The 20,175-nt window shown below is 33.5% G+C and overlaps 1 long non-coding RNA gene across 1 annotated transcript; it reads left to right on the forward strand.

Annotated features, from left to right (window-relative positions):
* The first annotated feature begins 17,853 nt into the window (after positions 1-17,853).
* On the forward strand, positions 17,854-19,762 carry LOC133801592 (uncharacterized). The gene is made up of 4 exons (XR_009876897.1): positions 17,854-18,023; positions 18,314-18,660; positions 19,122-19,169; positions 19,527-19,762. It is a non-coding gene; the product is annotated as an uncharacterized LOC133801592 (long non-coding RNA).
* Positions 19,763-20,175: the final 413 nt, after the last annotated feature.

Genomic DNA, 20,175 nt, shown 5'->3' on the forward strand with positions numbered 1-20,175 from the left:
ATGTAATTGATCCACCCATTGCTCAATATCTAGAGGGAATTGGCTTTGAAAGGTGGAATAGCGCTTATTTTCCTGGTAACTGATACAATATCATGACGAATAACTACACAGAAAGCTTCAACAATAAAACCAAGGAGGCAAGGAGCTTTCCAGTCGCCACTTTTCTTGAATTCATAACATTCACTCTTCAATCTTGGTTTGCAGATAGATGTGAAAGAGCTGCAAAAGCAACAACTGTGTTATCACCTGAGATGGAAAAGGATTTGAAGCAAATAGGTAATAAAGCAATTTTCCTGGATGTCCATGTCCTTGGTCATCACGAATTTCTTGTGGTTGATGGTAATGGTGATGGTTAGGTGAACTTGGCCACAAAATCATGCTCTTGTGGCATGTTCCAAACCATTCGGATACCCTGTGTACATGCTTTTCCTGCAGCCAGAAAAAGAAGCATAAACATTTACTCAATGTGTTCCCCTTACTATAGAATCGAGGCATTGATGGACACTTATAAAGATACTATTTACCCTGTTGGGAATGAGGATGAATGGGTAATCCCTGATCACATCACAGATACGGTTGTCGGCGTCCCCGTTGAGAAAACCCCTGTAGGAAGGCCCAGGAAGCAGAAAGTGTGTAGGCGAAAGACAAATCGCTATGCTTCACGCGTGGAAAAGATCGTCAAGCCACGTAAGTGTAGCAGATGTGGTGGTAGTGGGCACAATAGGAAGTCATGTAAGGCTAGTGTTGACGCGGTTCTTCGCCAACAGGTAATTTAAGAAAGGAAGAGAAAGGGATTAGTGCTAATAATGAACCGAAACAGATATATGATCTTAGGAAATGGAAAGGTGACTCAAGACACGGTTTTTAAGTGGTTCAAAGGTTAAAATCCTTCTACTCCACTAGTCAATATTATTGCTCTATTCTGGGAATATGATTACAGGATATTTCTTACAAGAGATAATCCAACCCCTATCAACTCCCAGGGTCTCCATATTTATAGGAGAAGGCACCTGGGAGTTGGTAAGAAGGTCATCCCGTGGCCTTCTTACCTATCATATCAACTCTGTGACATTCATGATTAATTCCTAAACCTGACACATAAGTGTGGTCAAATCGATAGGTAAGGAGATAATGGGTCGCACGGCCCAACCCAGTCGTGGGTGTCTGAATACGCACGTTCCTGCTGCGTGTCCGAGAAGTCAGGGGCATATCAGACACGTGATGTCTGATATATGCACGTTTACCTTGCGTGTGTTGACTTTACAAAGGGTCATAGCCTCCATATTGAGCTCGTACCATGAGCTGGATACTTAACTCGACCTTCGGCCTTCAGAGTCCAGGCTCAAGTCTTGGGCAATCTCGAGGAACCCTTGGGATTCCTCGAGCTAAGGAGGTACGACCTTATGACGGAAGCTCCGGTTTTGGGGATGTCCACGAGATAATCATGATTAGGCCGCAGCTCAGCTTGCTAATCAGCCCGTGGGAAAATCAGGGCGTACAGCTAGGATTTAAAAATTTGTGTTATGTAATTATTCAATTGATTTTGATACTTTGTTGGTTTTGATCTAAATATATGCATTTATTATTATTTAGCTATCGAGGCAGATTTGGTTTGACCCATTGCGTTTTGTCGAGGCAGACACATTATGTGAATTTAGTAGTTTTTTTTTAATAACTTTTTCAAAAAATATTGTTTTATAAAAAATAATATACAAAACTAACTATATGCTATACTATACAAGATGTGTATCAAGAAAATGTAAGGAGCATCACGGGGACAAATTATGATAGAATAGGTCCACATATCACTTCGTTCTGAAATGCTGGATGTTCTCATCGATAACGGTATCGAGTGGTAGCCTGGCAACCAAATGCTCGATATGTTTGATGGAAAACATACCACAATCCCCACTGCATATAATCAATTTAGTGTCAATACAAGATAAAAATAACTTTGATATTCAGTTTTCAAAATACACTAATTAAATAGGGGAATACCTTGTCTTAGTCTGAGGACACTCCTCCGGAGGAATACGACAATATGAAAAAGGCTTTGCGTTCTGCTTAGGAGATACCTGGTGGTCCTCATGGTCGTCAAACATGCCAGAACATCATAACAACGAAGGCAACAATAAGCACCAAGGCTTAATCACTTCGTCCAACAGAGTCAGACTAAGCACGCTATGGTTGGAATCATTAATGTTGATGCACCCGATTGGAGAGTTAGATGAATATGAAGATGTAGAAGAAGATGACCAATGCTATGGAATGGGATTGAATTATAAATGAGCTGGGCAAAACTGAATGGACTACTCACAACATGAGAATGAGACAGAAAATGATGTTGTTGAGGATTTAGGCAATGAAGTACATAATTATAAAGTGAATAAAGTGGGAAAACAAGTTGAGGAGGGAAAAAATTGGTGGCAAAGTCCTTTCTGATTTCATTGGTGGTGATCAACCCAAGTAGTTTTGGCCAAAATTCGTTTTTTAAAATTGAATTGGATATACGATATTTTGTCTAGAGCTTTATTAAGTACTATTCTATCTCATTTGTTGCCAATTAAGTTATGAAACCCTGTAAAGTTTAATGACCCGACTATTTCATTTTTCTAATGTTGTCTTGGATTGTTATCATGTACGAGGGAATGCTTGTAATTGTACTTACTGAATCAGGAGTAATGCCATTAATTTATAAATTTAAATTTACGAAAAAATGGTCATTAGTGTATAAAAGCTTTGGTCGAATATCATTGCATCAGATTCATTAATTAGGCGTGCCTGTGGCCTGTGGAGTGGCATGAGTCTTTGTTTGTGGTCATTGTTAATGAGTTCTATGCATACTTGTTATATATACATGGTTGTTTGAATGTTCTATATGCTGTAAGATGCAAGTTTCATATGAATAAATCGTTATGGTACTTTCTGCATCTTAACGAAGGTCACAACACATGTTATATCTGAAAATGCGTCATATATCTTGTACAATGAAAACAATATTCTGTTAGTTATGGGAAGGCTCAATAATTATAAATTTCATAGGCTATGTCTCAGTGTATTGTATAAAATTGGTTTGCTCCTATTTGGTACCTTTAATGGTAGGTAGTATAGTTTCCACCAACATAATAAAAAACGTACATTATTTTGAAGACATTAACTTCATATAGTTGCAGGTGTTATGAGGCCACTCCAACTAGTAATTAAAGTGGGACATGATATACCATTATTTTCATAACAACTAACAACTACCACTACTATGCAAACAGCCACTGCTATGTTATACCATGATTCTTGTCTTGAGCTTATTATGAAATAGGATAGGGTGGTGTTTACAAATGTTTATTCTTAATTAAAGTGGGACAAATATATGAAGCTCTATAATGGAACAAGCTTAATATGCCATGGTATTTTTTTTTAATTTATTTTATTTGTCTTCAATATATGAAAGTATGGGCTGGTTCATAATTGTTCATTTTAATAATATCACACTTATCTACACAGAATTAACATCACCCCACACAATAAACATCCTGTCATTCACATATAGAGAGGGACAACAAGTTCAAATTAAAAGTATATGACAATAAAGAAATTAACTCAAAAGGATATGCCGAGCTCCCATGACAATAGACCCATAGCCCATTAACCATATTTTTCATGACACACGTCACTCACAATTACTAATCATCAGACCTATTTCCCTACACATCGAGCGAAATTCGTCTTTGTCCTCGGTGAAGCCATTACTTGATCCCTAACTTTGTTGTGTAGAGATGTCACTAAACCAACAGCGACACGAGCCCTCTCATCATCCGAGTTATACTTTAACAAAAATTGTGAATTGTGAAAGAAATAAAAAACAAATTTCAATTACTTAATATAAACATTATTCAACTACTAAGAAACCCGATAGATTTAAAAATTAATAAAGTACAGCATAAAAACTTACACCCTTCGGTTTGAAGTCAGAAGGATTGTGGTGTGCCATCCAATTTATCACATGAACACCACAGTCATATCCATTTGATTGTTGGACAACTTCATTATTAGTGAAAGCCTTGAAACATTTGAATGACTTCACAGGTCCCTTCCACCGTCATAGCTCATCTCGGAGAACTAAATCAAGTTGCTGCAACTACAGTGTGGACAAAACAAGATAACATCAACTGTAATGATAGTCCAATACTACACCTTCATTTTCAAAATAGAAAACCTTCTCCAGTTAATTAACACACCACCTCAGTTTTACTCCCAACAATAGAAAAAGTTAAAACAACCCCAAAAATTTTAAAAACTCACCACCACTGGAACAAGAGATTGTGATAATGATTCTTTGCGCCCTAGCAGCAACAAATCACATATTTCGACAACCCCATTACCTACATGAAATATAAAAAGAACCCAGTGTTGCATCTTCTCGTTGTGAACTGGAATCTTAATCTGCAAAATAATAAAATATTCAACTAATAAAAAAAACCCAAAAATACTATAAAAGACCACACATAAATATACCTTCCCACATAAATTCAAATCTCCAATAAAGAGTTTACGAGCTAAATCAAATCGACCACTTTGAGGAAACAAGTTCTGAATACTAATTCTAGTACACTGTCACTCAGAAATATTCAGAATTAATTCGATATCTCTTATATTGGGTTGAATTTTGCCACAGAAATAGTACTCACCGTCATTCTAGTATTCAAATACCATGACGAACGACTCTCTGTTGAAGCTTGCTGCTCCCTATGTGTGTTCATCTCACATACTACATTCAACACCTACGTTCAAAACAAGAGAAAAAACATTGGAAACCTACCCTTACCATCCATGAATATTAGTTTCCTGGCCCAAATCTAAATAAAGTGAAGAATTCTAACTAAACAGTCCAACATTATCAATCCATACCTCTCCATTAATAAAAACACCAGGACACAATGTTCGAACCAAACCACGCATGAGATGATTAAACCTTGTGTCTACCAGTGTCTCACTGTGCCACAAATATAAAACAAATTTATAATAATATTGGGAATGCAAAGAAATTTTTTATTGTTAATTAGTGGAAAAAATATACTTACTTCAGATTCAAACTATCATCAAATATGTATTCTATTAATTTTCCTATATCATTGTCCATTATGGGGGTGCGGATTTTAAATGGCCCTATGCTTTGGCTCGGCCCAATTGTAACATTAGAAACATGAACTCCACGTGGAGTTGCCTATGATTTAGTCTTCACCTGATTAAATAACCAATTAAATTATAAAACAAGGTACAATAACAAATAAATAGAAAATGTACTCAATTACACATTTACCGTATTTTTCCTCCGATCAACAGGCCCACCAATGCTACTAGACACTGACTGGCTTCCTACTTTTACATCCGACAACTTTGAAGATTTTTGGTTAATCGTACAAACTCTAGGCTTCTACAATCTCAAAATTAACAACCAATTAGGTTCAACAAGTAAATTAGAAAAACCAAAAATACGAAAAAAAATTAATAATAAACTTTTAACCTACCAAAAGATATCATTAATTACTTTAATCGACATCTCACGCTGCAATAATGTTTCTCCAAATTGGGATGAAATCCTGAAAACCGTATCATCAAAGTTCTCGAAGTTTCCCCCCAAATATTTATCCTATCTGTTACCAACACATTTCTTCCTTTTGCATTCTATATTAGTTGAGCTATCATCTAACCCCCGAATATCTCCTACAGACTTCTTCAACTCACCGTTACTTAAGTCTTCCACTTTTCTATCAACCCCACTACATTTAACGACACCATCTTTGTGTCTATCAAAATCAGTTGCTTTGTCTTTACCTAAAGAATTTACAAAAGCAACATCTTCCTTCCTCCCAATTAATTTTTCAACCATTTTACGCTCAAAAAATTTCGCCTCACTATGTCTATGTTTCCCATGTTAAGTTATTGCACATAATTCATCTTTAATTACTCTCAAATCATCTTTCAACCCAACATAACCATTACGCAGCCTCTGTATTGATTCCATTATAGAATTCAGCAATAAAACTTCCATCCTAAATCACCAAATCACCAGTAACATAAAATGGGGAAATATACTAACAAACATACAATAATCATTTTCAAACAAATTTCATTCCTTCAAGAAAAAAGAAACATAACATAAAGACAAAATATCTATCCTCTAGCTAATAGTACAGAAAAAAATCAGACCTCTGCAACATTAACAAAAAATATTAACCAAAAAACTAATCTCAATAAAATTAAAAAAATTCAATATTATTGCAAATACCTGCAATTTCTATAATACTTTATACACATATATGGTGTCAATTAATATTCAACATTTGGTAGCATAGAGAGATATAGAGAAAGAGGCTTAATAGTTCATTCGGGAGTCAATAAAGTCTCTCCAAAATTATTAGCTAATGTGGTCTTATATGTAATATTTTGTTCAACTACATTCATCCTTGTGGCCAAACCATGTAAATAAATTATATATATTTATACTCATTCGGGTTCAGAGAGAGAGAGGGAATACAAGGCAATGCCAAGCCCCAAAACCAAAATGTGGTTTTGCCTGAACCTGGTCAAACTTGTATTTCAATTATCAACAAATAATGATAGAGATTCATATGTACAAACTAATGTATAACTTCCTAACATCTAATTACTACTATACTCAGGGCTTACGAAGATTCGAATATGTAATTAGAGAAAAAATAACAATGTATGAGGTAACTGAGGAATTATGTCAAATAGTTTATGGGCACACGTTATGTCCACCTTCCAAACTATATAAGCACACTTTATCATAACACAATGAAACTCATTAGATCTACTCCAACTACAAATGAGAGTGATACATATATAACAGAGCATCGTAAGAAAAATGAAATGAACAGGGGATCTCAATTCTCACCTCAAGACTCTAAGTGATGAAGCTTTTGCTAATTCTTTAATTTCTTCTTATATACTATAAAGTTTCAATTAAAATTAATGTCTCTTATAATAATATACCCAAATCAATAGGTTAAAATAATAAGAGTTCATCCTTTTCACCAGTGTGTTACAACTCATATACAATTTATACTCATGCGGGTTCAAAGACCTTGAAGAAAGTAAATGATAAATTAAAGGCAAGAAAATAATAACAGATTTGAACTTACCCATGTGTCGATGAGAGCTTCAGAACAACCAGAGAAATGGGAGAGAGACGAAGATGGGGAGAAATGGAGAAAGAAAGCTTGTAGTGACTTGTGAGAGAAAGAGAGAGAGAATAGTTCTGAGAGAAAGAGAGATAGTTCTTAAAGACCACAGCCCTTCATTTGATCAAATGGTGCAAAAAAACAGTCTCCATGGGTGCATACGTTTTAAGGATTGCACTTGAGCAATACCCTAAGATCATAATATATATTACGATTATTCTATTGAAAAACTAATATTATATATAATGTATTAATATTTTTAACACGTATTTCAAGATTTTGTGTTAGTTATGTATTAGAATTCTTGTAATTTTAATAAGGGTAAATTGTAATTTCTCCTATATTACGAGCTTGGCAGAGTTTTGCCCCCAAATTTTTCTGCTTGGCAAAAATCCCCCGATTTTTTTTTCAAACATAGTTACAATACGTGAGTTCATTTAACTAATTAAAATTAGTCAAAATTGAGTTTATTGATGCTAAGCATAAAAATGTTAGTGTTAAAAATGCAAATACGTATTCCCATAATTTTTTATTATACTATAATCTATGCATGTATTTTATGCCTAGACTCTAGAATTGAGCTACATTAGTACCATATCAATGCTACATTCACAAACTATTTAAAAAATATGAACATAATGCAACTAAAGGGGTATATTTGCAATGATTTCAAGGGAAATTTTGGCTAAACAATAAAGTCCATAGGAAAATTTTAGCTATGCAAAAAAGTTCAGGGCCAAAATTCTACATGGCTCATTGTTCATGGAGAAAATAATTCGTTGTCCTTTTAATAATAAGAAATTACATAAATTATGATTTTTTTTTCACCTTTTTACATAAATATGAGAACTTTTTTTTTTTTTACATAAATATGAGATTTTAACTTTTCTTAAAATGCTGTTTTTTTAAAATTTAATTACATGGGATTAAATTTTTAATATTTTTGTATGATTTCAAACTAATGCCATATATTTTAGTTAAGTTGAGTGTTTTTAATCTCCTACTATTTTTAGGATAATTTTGTTATTTAACCCTAATTTTTAAGATTAAATTATCATTCCATATATATTTTATATTTTTTATATTTTTATATCATATAACTGTTTTACTTTATATTTTAATTTTATTTTTGGTCATACTGTGCTTATAATTTTTTTTTCTCTTTACTGTACGCATTTTTTTCTAATTTTTTTAGAATGATTTTTTTTAATTATTTTTCCTTTTTATGCTATACATATTTTTTTTTCAATTTTTTATTTTATATAATTTTTTAGAATCACTTTAATTTGTTACTGTACATATTATTATTTTTATATTATATAACTATTTTTTTTTATATTTGGTCTTATTGTGTTTACCATTTTTTTAATGTATATATTCTTTTTTCCCGTTTATTTTAGAATTAGTTTTTTTCACTTTTCTTTCTTCCTTTTTTTACTGTGCACATTTTTTGTTTTTTCAATGTTTTTAGTTTATGTAAGTTATTTTAGAATCACTTTTTTGTACTGTACATTATTTTCTTTCCAGGTCTAGGTTAGGTAACTTTTTTTTATTGTCTTTTTCTTTTCTCCATTCATTTCCTTTTTTCATTTTCCCTTCATCTTTGCTTTTCTAGCGGGTGAGAGTAGAAACAACTGAGTTGGAGTGGTTGTTCATTGAGTTGAGTTTTCTAGAAATGTAGATATAATTTTAGCTCTTGGATCCCCAGCCAATGGTGTTGAAATTTTTTACAATAGAAAAATGGTTAAATATCATCAACCTTAAGCTCATGAAGCATGAATGTACATCTTTTTAAAAAAAAAATACACACACAGATTGATCGAAAGATTATATAAAGGACGCTCAAAGATAAACCAATTTCTATATTATGTGAACTACTCCTTTGAATATTATATTGAGGAACTATATATTTTGTTTTATTATCATGTCTTTGGAATGTCATGTTGCTAGGATATGTAACGCTAAATTTGTTTGTAGTAATTGGTTACCATGATATAGATAACTAGTTACTCCTAAGATAATAGCAAATTGTCGTTATAGTAACTAGTCACTTATAATATAGGTAACCAGTTACCCCTAACTTGGCAACAAGTTATCCTGATGGTAAAGAAAATAAAATGGAAGGAAAAAAAAGGTAAAAAATGGACAAATGAAAAAAAGTAAAAAGAAATAAAATTACCCTCAAAATAAAAAAAAACATAACTATCATTACAAATATGGTATAATTATATATATATATATATTTGTAAATTTATGGGAAAAACAATCCCATAAACATCAACTTCTAAGTTAAACAAGCCGAAGAAAGATAAAAAAGTTAAATACCCATATTTTTGTAAATTTACATAAAATAACCATAAATACGAAAACATCTCTAATAATAACACTAACCTTTATATGACCTTAATTGGCTTAATATATTAAGAATTAACATTTCAAGTTGGTTTTGATTTTTTTTTTCCTTTCAAATATGAATCAAATGTGATATTTTGACAATTAAAATATGATGTAAAAAGTCCTTTCTGAACAAGTGTTAGAGAAAAATGGGTAGAAAACAAAATTTTCCTTTAATAAATCACTACCAAAAGAAAGGTTTTTACTGAAAACTCCTTTGCTTACGACATCAAATAAGTCATTGGTAGGGGGACTTTTCAGAGAGGCAGGCACTGTTCACGCTTCCCCATTTTTTTGGTGACTCTACAGACAAATTTAGGGTTTCTCTAGAGAAAACACGTCATTGGTAGAATTATTCTTAATAATACCTCCCAAACCCCTCTTCTTCCTAATGACTTGACGACTGCCCTTCTCTCTCTAAAACTAACAAGCTCCTCCCACTCTCTTTACAACTTTTGGATCCCTCTCTCACTCTCCTCTAGTTGTCTCTCACTTTCTGGTGTTGATTCTCTATCTCCTCTCTGGCCCTACTCTCAAGTAATGTTTTGTCTTTTTTTTTTCTTTCAATTTTTTTACTTCACCGTTCTCTCTATTTCTTTGTCTCTTCTATTTCCGTCGACCTCCAACCAATTTTCGCGTCACCATTTGTAACGTCCCAAAGTTTCTAATAAGGCTTAGTGCCTTGATTAGGGGGCTAAGGAGTGCAATTTTTGAATATTATGTGAATTAACTGAATATTTATGTGATTATGTGAATTGCATGTGTTATATTATTATATAGTAGATTATGCATGTTTAAGTGCATTAAATGTGCGAAACATGCCCACTTTTATTTAAAGGGGCATATTTATAATTTTGACCAGTTGATGGTCTAATTGTAATGATATGATATTATGTGATTGAGACCACATTATTATGTGTATGTATTTGAGATATTCGACAGTAGTTGGCCCTTTCAAGCAAGATAGCGATTTAGTCACAGCAAGGAAGTTATACCCGACTCAGAGTGAGCCAAGGGGTATTTCGGTAATTTGGTGAGTTACTAGGACTCACTAGAGTATGAGTCATATTTTGGGAGGATTAGTGATATTTTGGGTTGAAAAGAATTAACTAGGAATTCTAAGTGTAATGAGAGACGAGAGTGAAAAATGATGGTTTTGCCCTTAGTGGGAATTGAGAGAGAAACTTGGCCTTACGGGTATATTGGTCTTTTGGACCCTTAGGCTATTTTGCAGCTGTAACGTCCCAAAAATACCTAATAAGGCTTATGGTCTTGATTAGGGGGCCGGGATTGCAATATATGAAATTACGTGTTTAATTGCTATACTAATTGTCAATATGTGGATTATGTGATAATATGATTAAATGCGCATACTTAGGGATATTAAATATGCATGTGGGTCCCTTCTTATTAGAAGGGCGACTTTGGTAATTTGGCCCGTTGCGGGCATAAATGTGTATTTGTGTGCATATATGTGATATATGTGGGAGACCACATTATTATGTGGGTTTATTTGAACTATTCGGCACAAGGCGATCCTAGGGAGCAAGTTAGAGAAAAAGTCACAACGGGACCCAATACCCGACTCGGGATGAGTCAAGGGGTATTTTGGGTATTAGATATTTAATTGTTTATCGGGTTATGAAAATAAATATTTGGAGATATATTTGAAGTTATGGAGTTTAGGAGGGAATGTTGGAGAAATTTACCATTTTGCCATTGGGGATGTTTTTGGTACCTCGAGCCTTGAGACTAGCTTAAGTTAGATAAGCTTATTTAATTGAAGACAAAAAAAAAAAACAATTGATATAGTAGGAGCTACTACCAAAACTGACCTTTCTCTCTTTGACTCTTTGTTTTTCAAGTTATTCTCAAGATTTTTCTTGAAGTTAACCATTGAAATTAAGGGGACTTAGTGATTAGAAGCCATAGAATTGAAGCTTGGGATTGGGTTTCAGATTTCTTGAGGCTAGAAGGTCTTCTTCTTCAACTGAGGTAACCATCTGAACTTCTGAACTTTATTTAATGGTTTAATTTATGTAGAACGCATGGTTTCTTGAGGTGTGTTGAATCTCTTAACTCAAGGATTGAATTGGAGTTTTGATGAGGTTTTAAGCTAACTTATTGTTGGGTTTTGCTGCTGGGAACATATTAGAGTGTTTGTGATGATTTATTCGTGTTGATGGGGTGATTTTGGGTTAAATTGGATGACATTTGGCTGTTGAAATGGAAGTTTATCTGGGTTAGAAGGGGTCGGGCCGCGACTCTGTTCTTGGTGTGCCACGACCCTCTAGAGCAGATGGGAGACAGGGAAGGAGAGCGGGCCGCAGTGCCACTATGGCTGGGCCACAGCACGTGTCTACTACTTGGGGAGGCTAGGGGGTTGCGGCATAGGGGCATAGGGCTGCAACTCTTAAGGGGTTTTTGGACCCCTAGAAGGTTTTCAGCATGGGAACTTAACCTTAGGGGCTCGGGATTGTTTCCACTACCCGGTTTGGAGGAACCCGAAGTCCCGAAGGCTAGGACTTGGTCCGGAAGCCTTTGATCACTCAATATTAATAGAATTCTAATTTATTGCTGTGACTTACACTACAACAAAAAAGGCCTACTACAACACTAAAATTTGAGACAATTAAAAAAGTATTATGCTATGTAGAATGAGCGGGCCCCTAAAAATATAAAAAATAAAGTATGGGCGGGTCACCAAAATTGTAAGCGCCATTGTTTGTAACTTTTGTTTTCTCTTTCAGGTTATAGGCTTAAGAAAACAATTCACAACTGGGACTTGTTTTCCTTTACCCTCTCGCTTCTCTCTTCTTCTTTTTCTTCTCATCTTCTTATTAGGGTTTTCTTTTCACTTATTCTCCAACGGATAAAACTTTAGAGTAAGCATAGTTGAGTCATGGAGGACCCCAGAGCCCTTTCTAGTTAGCATTCCAAAGCTAATAAGGAATTGATTGGAACGTTAATATGTGCCATAGAAATTTTGCGATCAAGCTTGGTGATTGGGTAAATATTATCACTGGTCAAAATGGAAGTAAGGCTTTCTCTCTGTTTATCTTGTTATTAACATTTGAAGTAGTTTTTGAGTCTTACATGACAACTGAGTATAGGTTTGTATTCTCCTATGCGTACTATTTCCCTTATTTTGAAATGTATAAAAATAATCCAAATAAAGATATTCATCAAATAATCAAACATGGAGATAAAGTGAAGATGTTTCCCATTTAGGATTGTAATTCTATTTTCTTTCTCATACATGATTAATGTATATTTCTCCCTATATCTCTATCCCTGTATCTTTCTATTTATCTTTTTTCTGTTGGTCTTTTATTTCTTGAATATGGGACCATTGTATTTAGTTTCACAATCACCAATTTCTCACAGTCGTATATGTTTCTTATACTTCAAATTTTCATCCCATTTTTTTTATTCTAGCACTTAATGTTTATACTTATTTTTGCTTCTATTTTTATGGGTATGTTTTATTTAGGGTTTATCTCACATTTCTTGAGGGAAAAAAGGGATAATAGTTTAGTGTTGGTTTGGGTCTTGATTCTTATTTTCTTCTCTGAGATGTTTTTGTGTTTACTATAGGTTCATGAAACATAATGATATGGTGAATATAAAAGTACATATAATTTTGGTTACTTGTACTAATGTTCTCCATTTTTATGCTTTTACATTGTAGGAATTAGGTGAGGCCTACTCTCACTTGAATTCTCAGTAAGCATCCATTGAACATTATTGGGTATTCTCATTCTATTATAAATGATTGCAGATTATAACCATTTTCTCTGTTTGAAGAAACAGAGCACAATATGTCAGTTTTGCAGTAATGTCACATTTGATGTTAGTGTTGCTAGACAACTACTTGTATTGGTAAGATGTGTTATTCTCTTATGGATTGACAACTTTTTATTGAATATTTTTACAATTTGTGTTTATCTTTAAATTTATGGTTTTAATTTGTTTTCCTTGTTTCATTTCTTTTGATATATGTATAAAGAATGAATCAGAAACTTATTTCTTAATTAACTTGTAGTTATATTAGGAACTTGTGACTTAAGATCTTCTATGTAATTTATCTAATATTTTGTATAAATGTATCATAGTCATACAGTAGTTATCGACAATTTTATTTGTTTTTCATATTACTATTTATCTATTTGAGTTTTATTCTAGTTCATATGTGTAGTGCTTTTGTCATCATTTAAAAGCCACACACACATTTATATATATATATATATATATATATAATATGTATAGCATAAGCATTACCTATCTCGTATGTAGTTTTTCCACTTGGATTAGTGTAACTAACATATTATTTTTTTCTTCAATAGTCGTAGTCTTTCAGAGCTTACTGTTTATGTGCACCCATTAGCATAAAGCATAAGTGAGCGCTCCTTTCTTAAAAATTAATTGATTAAATTCTTGGTAATATTGTTATTATATTATTGACATAGAAATATATATTTATAGTTAATAGAAGAGTATTTATATATAGTACGTAATATTACAATAAGCATTTTGCTTAACTTTATTTAAATTTCCAAGAGAATAGGATTAGTCTAAATACATAGTCATGCTATTTATTTATTCCCTCAAATTACTTCAGACTAATGATCAATTGGCACAACCATTTAATTTCTTATTTATTGTTTCCTTTTTAGTATACATTATCACATCCTTTAGGTTTGGTTTGCAGTCATATTTAGATTCTAAGCTATTTTAATGCATGCAAGCATATGTAGTCCTCTTAATGCTTTTTACCTCATGTTATTATATTTATATTTATATGAACACAATCATATCTTTATGATTATATATAAATATCTTTTACTTTTTTGAATTAAAATGATCACAAGCTTTTATTTTATGAATGATTGCATTTTTCAGACATTCTTTATTGTATGATCACTTACCTAAATGACCGTTTTTATTATTGGAATAAAATCAAAGTCAGATACTGTGATGGTTTTCTTTTAAAGTTTTAAATTATATCATCTTGTTCAAAATTCTCTATATACTTTTGTGTATATTGATTATTGTTTTAGGCTTCTTTGCTTTTTCTTTGCGAAAGGGACAGGTTATTGATTAGAGTTGTGTTGTTATTTTACTTGTATGATTGAATGGTTGATGGGTTATTTTCATAACCAAGTTTGTTTGTACATGCTCTTCAATTCTCTTGCATGCCACCAGTTTGATAAAATTCCCGACTCAATAATCTTGACATTTGTTCTTATAACCTTCATACAAGATTGTGAAAGGTTGAGAAAGGCAGTGAGAATGTAAGGTTTTTATAATTACAACAATTCTAGATATTATAATTTGATCTTTTTCTCTTGTTTTGTGAATTTTTTCATTTGATTCATTCTGATTATTTGAATGTTAAAAGTTATATATTATAAGATTTCAGGAGATTTTTTGACTCTCTTTTAATACCACATATTTGACTGCAATATGTCTTTTGGACTAATAATAGATTTATGGTGCTATAAAATCTTGAGCTTCTTGTAGTATTATGGTTGTATCAGCTGGTCTTCTTAGGATATTTGGTCGTGAGGTAGCCGAGCTTCCTTGTAACGCCCTGGATAGCCAGGACCGCTATACTGTGTGTTTATAAAGTGCTAGACTTGCTAATCAAGTCATTTAATTTAAAACGTGTTACTGAAACTATAAAGGAACTAGGGTCAAAGCATTTTGGTCTTAAAAGCCACATTTATCATAAGAAATATTTCCTGTTTACACGAGATCCCAAAAATATTAAGTTTAAAGTTTGTTCACAAAAGTCATAAGGTTTAGATACAATAACAAGCCATATTAAGGCAAAACAGACAGTTAGGCAATCTTTGTCCTGATCCACTCCTTGACCATGGCGATCGAACAGCTGGCTATGTACATTCAACCCCGCAGCTCTCCATCTCAGGATTGGTCTAACTTGCCTTTGCCTTTACCTGCATCACGTAGCACCCGTGAGCCAAGGCCCAGCAAGAAAACACAATAATAGAGCATAAGCAATCAACAGACAAATCAACATCTCATATCGCATCGCAAGTTCTCAACCATATAATCATTCAGTATAATCAAGTACTCAACACACTAAACATGTCATCTCATATCATATATCAGTTCACAAATGATAACTAGGGCTAGCGCCCCTAGGCTGCTCCCTCCGTTATCCCACTGATTCCAGCCCGCTTAAACCGAGCTCAGTGAATATTAAGCTGTCCTCGGCTACCAGTGGCCAAGCCGCGCCCTATGCGCAAATATTGAGTACGACACTCTTAGGCCGCTATCACATGTCCCATGGCATAATACCATCATTGACACAATACAAATATCGGGAGCACTTAGTCCCATCACAATCATATAACCGGGTGCAGTTTTCTTACCTTTCAATTCACTAGCTTTGATCACTCGACTCCTTGAGCACGATCCCTTCCGAGCCCTAGCGCTCACCTAAACAAAACCATAGGCCAAAGTCATCATCAAACCTCAAGTCCAAAACCTAGCCTCGGGGCCAATCCCGAGCCCCCGGGAAGTCCTAGTTCCACCAAACAAGGTGGTGGAATCAAACCCCAAACCCTTGGTAAAAAACCCTTGCAAATAACCCTAAAATCCCTTTTTGAAAGCAGGGCAGCGCTACAATGCTCTTAGGAGGGCGCTACAACGCTACAAACAGAAGCAAAATCCCCTCAGCATGCATGGCCTAGCGCTACAGCGCCCAAAGGCTAGCGCTGTAGCGCTAGTCACAGACAGCCTAACTCCAAATTTCCCTTCCTACGATTTCCTCAAACCAAACTCAACAAAAACTTCTCCAAACCTTTGCCAACCTAAAAAAAAACCTTATAAACATACTCCAGTCATCCCAAGCACCCCAAAAACTCAAAACCCAATCACATGCATCTCTAATCCCAAAATTCACCATAGCTGTCCCTAAGCTCAGAAACTCAGCAAAACTAGTCAAAACATCAGAGTTAGAAGCTTCGAGTTTATACCTTTGATGGAACTTCGACCTCAAGTTGCCTCTAGACCTCCTTGGCTTGATCTTCCTCAACCCTTGGCTCCAAATTCCCTAGAATTCCCCATCAACACAGCTTAGATATCTTTGCTAAACACCAAAACCATAACTGAAGGAATTACAGAATTTTACCTCAAGTGATGGCCTAACCTTGCTAAATCCTTGTCAAATCCTTATGCTTAGCTCAGAAAACTTATGGATTAGTTGACCTAGCTCCCCTCTAAATTTTGTTCCAAGAAAACGCCCAGAAATGGTGAAGGAGACCACCAACCGACTCCTAGGAAAACAACTCTGTTTTTCCGTCCTTTTCTTTCTCCTTTCTTTTCCTTCTTTTCTTTTTCAGAATTCTATTACATTCTACAACTTCCACTAACATAAAGCCTCAGTAATACCTATCTCTAAAAAGCCAAATGACCTTAATGCCCTCCCTTTAATTCTAAACCCTTTAATCCACTTAAGGGCATTTTAGTCATTTCACCCTAATTCCCGCTAACTCCTCGAGTGTCTCTAATATTCCTCGCTTAATTACCGATACCTAATCAATCTCCAATTATATTCCTCGATGTCAAAATAGACTCCAATGTACTCACTGAATTCCCATTTATATCCCCAGGCTCACCCCGAGCCGGGTATAAATCCCCGCCATGACTTTTTCGCTACTTTGCTCACTAGGATCGTCTTGAGTCACAGATCATAGATATATCCACATAATAATGTGGTCTCGGCAATTATCACATATATCAATATAGTTATGCCCATACTGGCCAAAATTACAATTATGCCCTTCTAACCTAATCAGGGCCTACATGCATACTAGTACACATAATCATGCATCTCAAACATTCAAATAGTCACATAACATGCTTTAAATCATAATCATGCATCTTAATCATTAAAGTCACACATAATTCCCATTATGCCCTCCAGGCACACTAATCAAGGCCCTTAAGCCTTATTAGCGAATTTGGGTCGTTACATTCCCATAGTGGCGACAACTAGAGAACACCAAGGGAAAGTAGGAACAAATGAAACTTTGATTTTTTTTCTTCTTCTTAGTATTTTAGTTTTCTTTTCATTAATGTTAAGAAGCAGAAGAAGAATAACTACTAAGTTGGTATTTGTCCTCTGTTTTTGCTAGTCTACTTAGTTTTGTTTCCTCAACCGAAATATATGAATTTTTTTTTGGATAACTGAGTTGCTTTGCAGCAAAAAATATTTGTTTTTTTTCCTCTCTATCTATATATTCTATATATGTATAAATCTGTTATTGTAAATTTTTATTGTGATATTAGATGAGGCTTGAGGATGCTGAGAGGAGCTTGGACTAGATCAAGCTGCAGCTAGCTTTGGGCTTTAGTCGAAATTTTCTACAGGTTCCACTTCTATAGTTCTCTGAGATGGTACCACTTGATCTTATTGTTGCTGATTTCTTTCTTAGTTCTTGTAATTGCTATAAAATTTCAAATGCTTTGGTTCTTAATGTATGAATTATATAATGTTTTAGAAGCAAAATAAATTTTGTTTTATGGTTATACTTTATATATACCGAGGTCTAGAAATTTTGATTCATGAATATGGTTCATATTAACATTCTACCATGTGTTTTTTTTTAATTTTTATGAAACGCTGCTCTAGTTAATACAACTATTAGATTTAATATCTTACTAGAATTTTTCATCCATCTACACAGGTTTCATGACAGGGTTGCAAACAAAATGATTCCTGATAAATGTAGAATGATGTTTACTAGCATCATAAACACATAAATCTAAGGAGGTCATTCATGTTTTTGCTACTGAGCACACCAAGAATGAAGAATTAACTAATTATTAGCCATTTCTTCAATAGTAGGGTGCAACTTTTTATGTAAACATTTTTTTATGCATAATAAAGTGCTACTGGATAATCTAGAGTTGGACCTTTCAAAACAATGTATCCATTTATTCTTGGTGTTGTGAAAGGGGAGGCAGTTGTGAGCAATAGACATAGAGTTGATTTGTTCATAGAAGAATTATCCAGAGACTTTTTGGATTCCAGGTACCATTTTCTTAAAACTTGGGTATCTCTTGCTTTTCCATTGCATGGTCTGGTTAGTTTTCAAATTTTCTAGTTTTGCCTCAACAAAATACAATATGGGGTATTTCTATTTGGTTCTCAGGAAAGTTTTTATTTTTAATTCTTTCTAATACTAAACTCTAGTGTTGTAATATTTGGTTTTGTTTAGGAGAAGAAGGAAAATGATGAATTTATTGAGAATTTGAGCTTAAATGAAAATAGAGAATCAGAAGAAGAAGATGAAGAAGTAGAGGAGCTTAATAATTATAATAATTTATTTTCGGGTAGTTATTGGTTTTGCCATTGTTTATTGTTCAATATATGCAGTTAAAAGGTATAATAAGCTTAATTTTGAAAATTGTCTCAATAATTTTTTTAGGAAGGAGCATAATAATTTATCTACAAAATTATTATGCTAATGTAGTGTCCTCGTGCTTTTTTAGAGAAACCTCTGGAGAAAGGGTAACCAAAAGGTAGAGCAGCCCCTAAAGGTATGCTACTTCTAATCAGCAGGTGCATATTCTTCAACTTTGCTTAGTTTTGCTGATTTTAATGTGCTATAAGTTTTGGCTTAACCTATTTTTCTATTTCTGCTCAATCCATGGTATTCTTTTTTTTTTTCTTTTTCAATACTTTATGACTTATTGTTCTCTTTCTACATATGAGTTCTCCAAAATTTATGAGCTTCATACATTGTTCTCCAAAATTTGTAGTGCTTCTTAGGTAAACTTGAGAGGTGCTTTATAAATCCAAAAAACAGAGGATTTGTTTTTAAAAAATATTCTTATAACTATTTTAAAGTACTATTTTAGCACTATTCACTGTGTTTTTTTTTTAATGATAACTAGCTATCAGCTTCAATGCTACAACTATTGTCAGTGTTCAGAAACTTTTGATCGCAAGATCTCTTCAAAGGTACATATATGTGTGTACATAAACATCGTTAAATTTTTTTGATTATGCACTTTGGCATTGTTTGGGGTACTAGTGACTCAAATGAAGAACCCCTTGTAACCAGTTAATGTTGGTAAAGACTTGCTTTTTAATGTTTGATTATGTCTTTGCATTTTAATCTTAAAAACTATTCAGAGTTGCTTCTTAGAACATGATGATACATTTGTGGTAATAATCTCATTATGTTCTTTTTCTTAGTAAATTCTTTTCTCTTTTGTTTTTCTCTTCAAATTCTATAAATGAATTATAGACTTGTACATAATTTGATTTTGATCAAAATTATGCTCAATCAGTTTGATTAAATGCTTACATGGAAATTATGAGCAAGTCCTTTTTTTTTTCATCATTATGGCTCTTCATATATCTTTCCAGTTATGAAAGTGGTAATTAATTTTATATTTATTTATTTGTCTAATATTATCTTTATTATTTATATTTTTGAAATAAATTTGAGGGTGATCTGATTTTTTAAGAAAACCACAGATATGTGATATTTGGAAGGTCTCTAAGTTGCCTTATGGGTGTTTATCATTTACTCTATTT

The sequence above is a fragment of the Humulus lupulus genome, chromosome 9 (genome assembly GCF_963169125.1).
Source record: "Humulus lupulus chromosome 9, drHumLupu1.1, whole genome shotgun sequence".
NCBI classification, from domain to species: domain Eukaryota; kingdom Viridiplantae; phylum Streptophyta; class Magnoliopsida; order Rosales; family Cannabaceae; genus Humulus; species Humulus lupulus.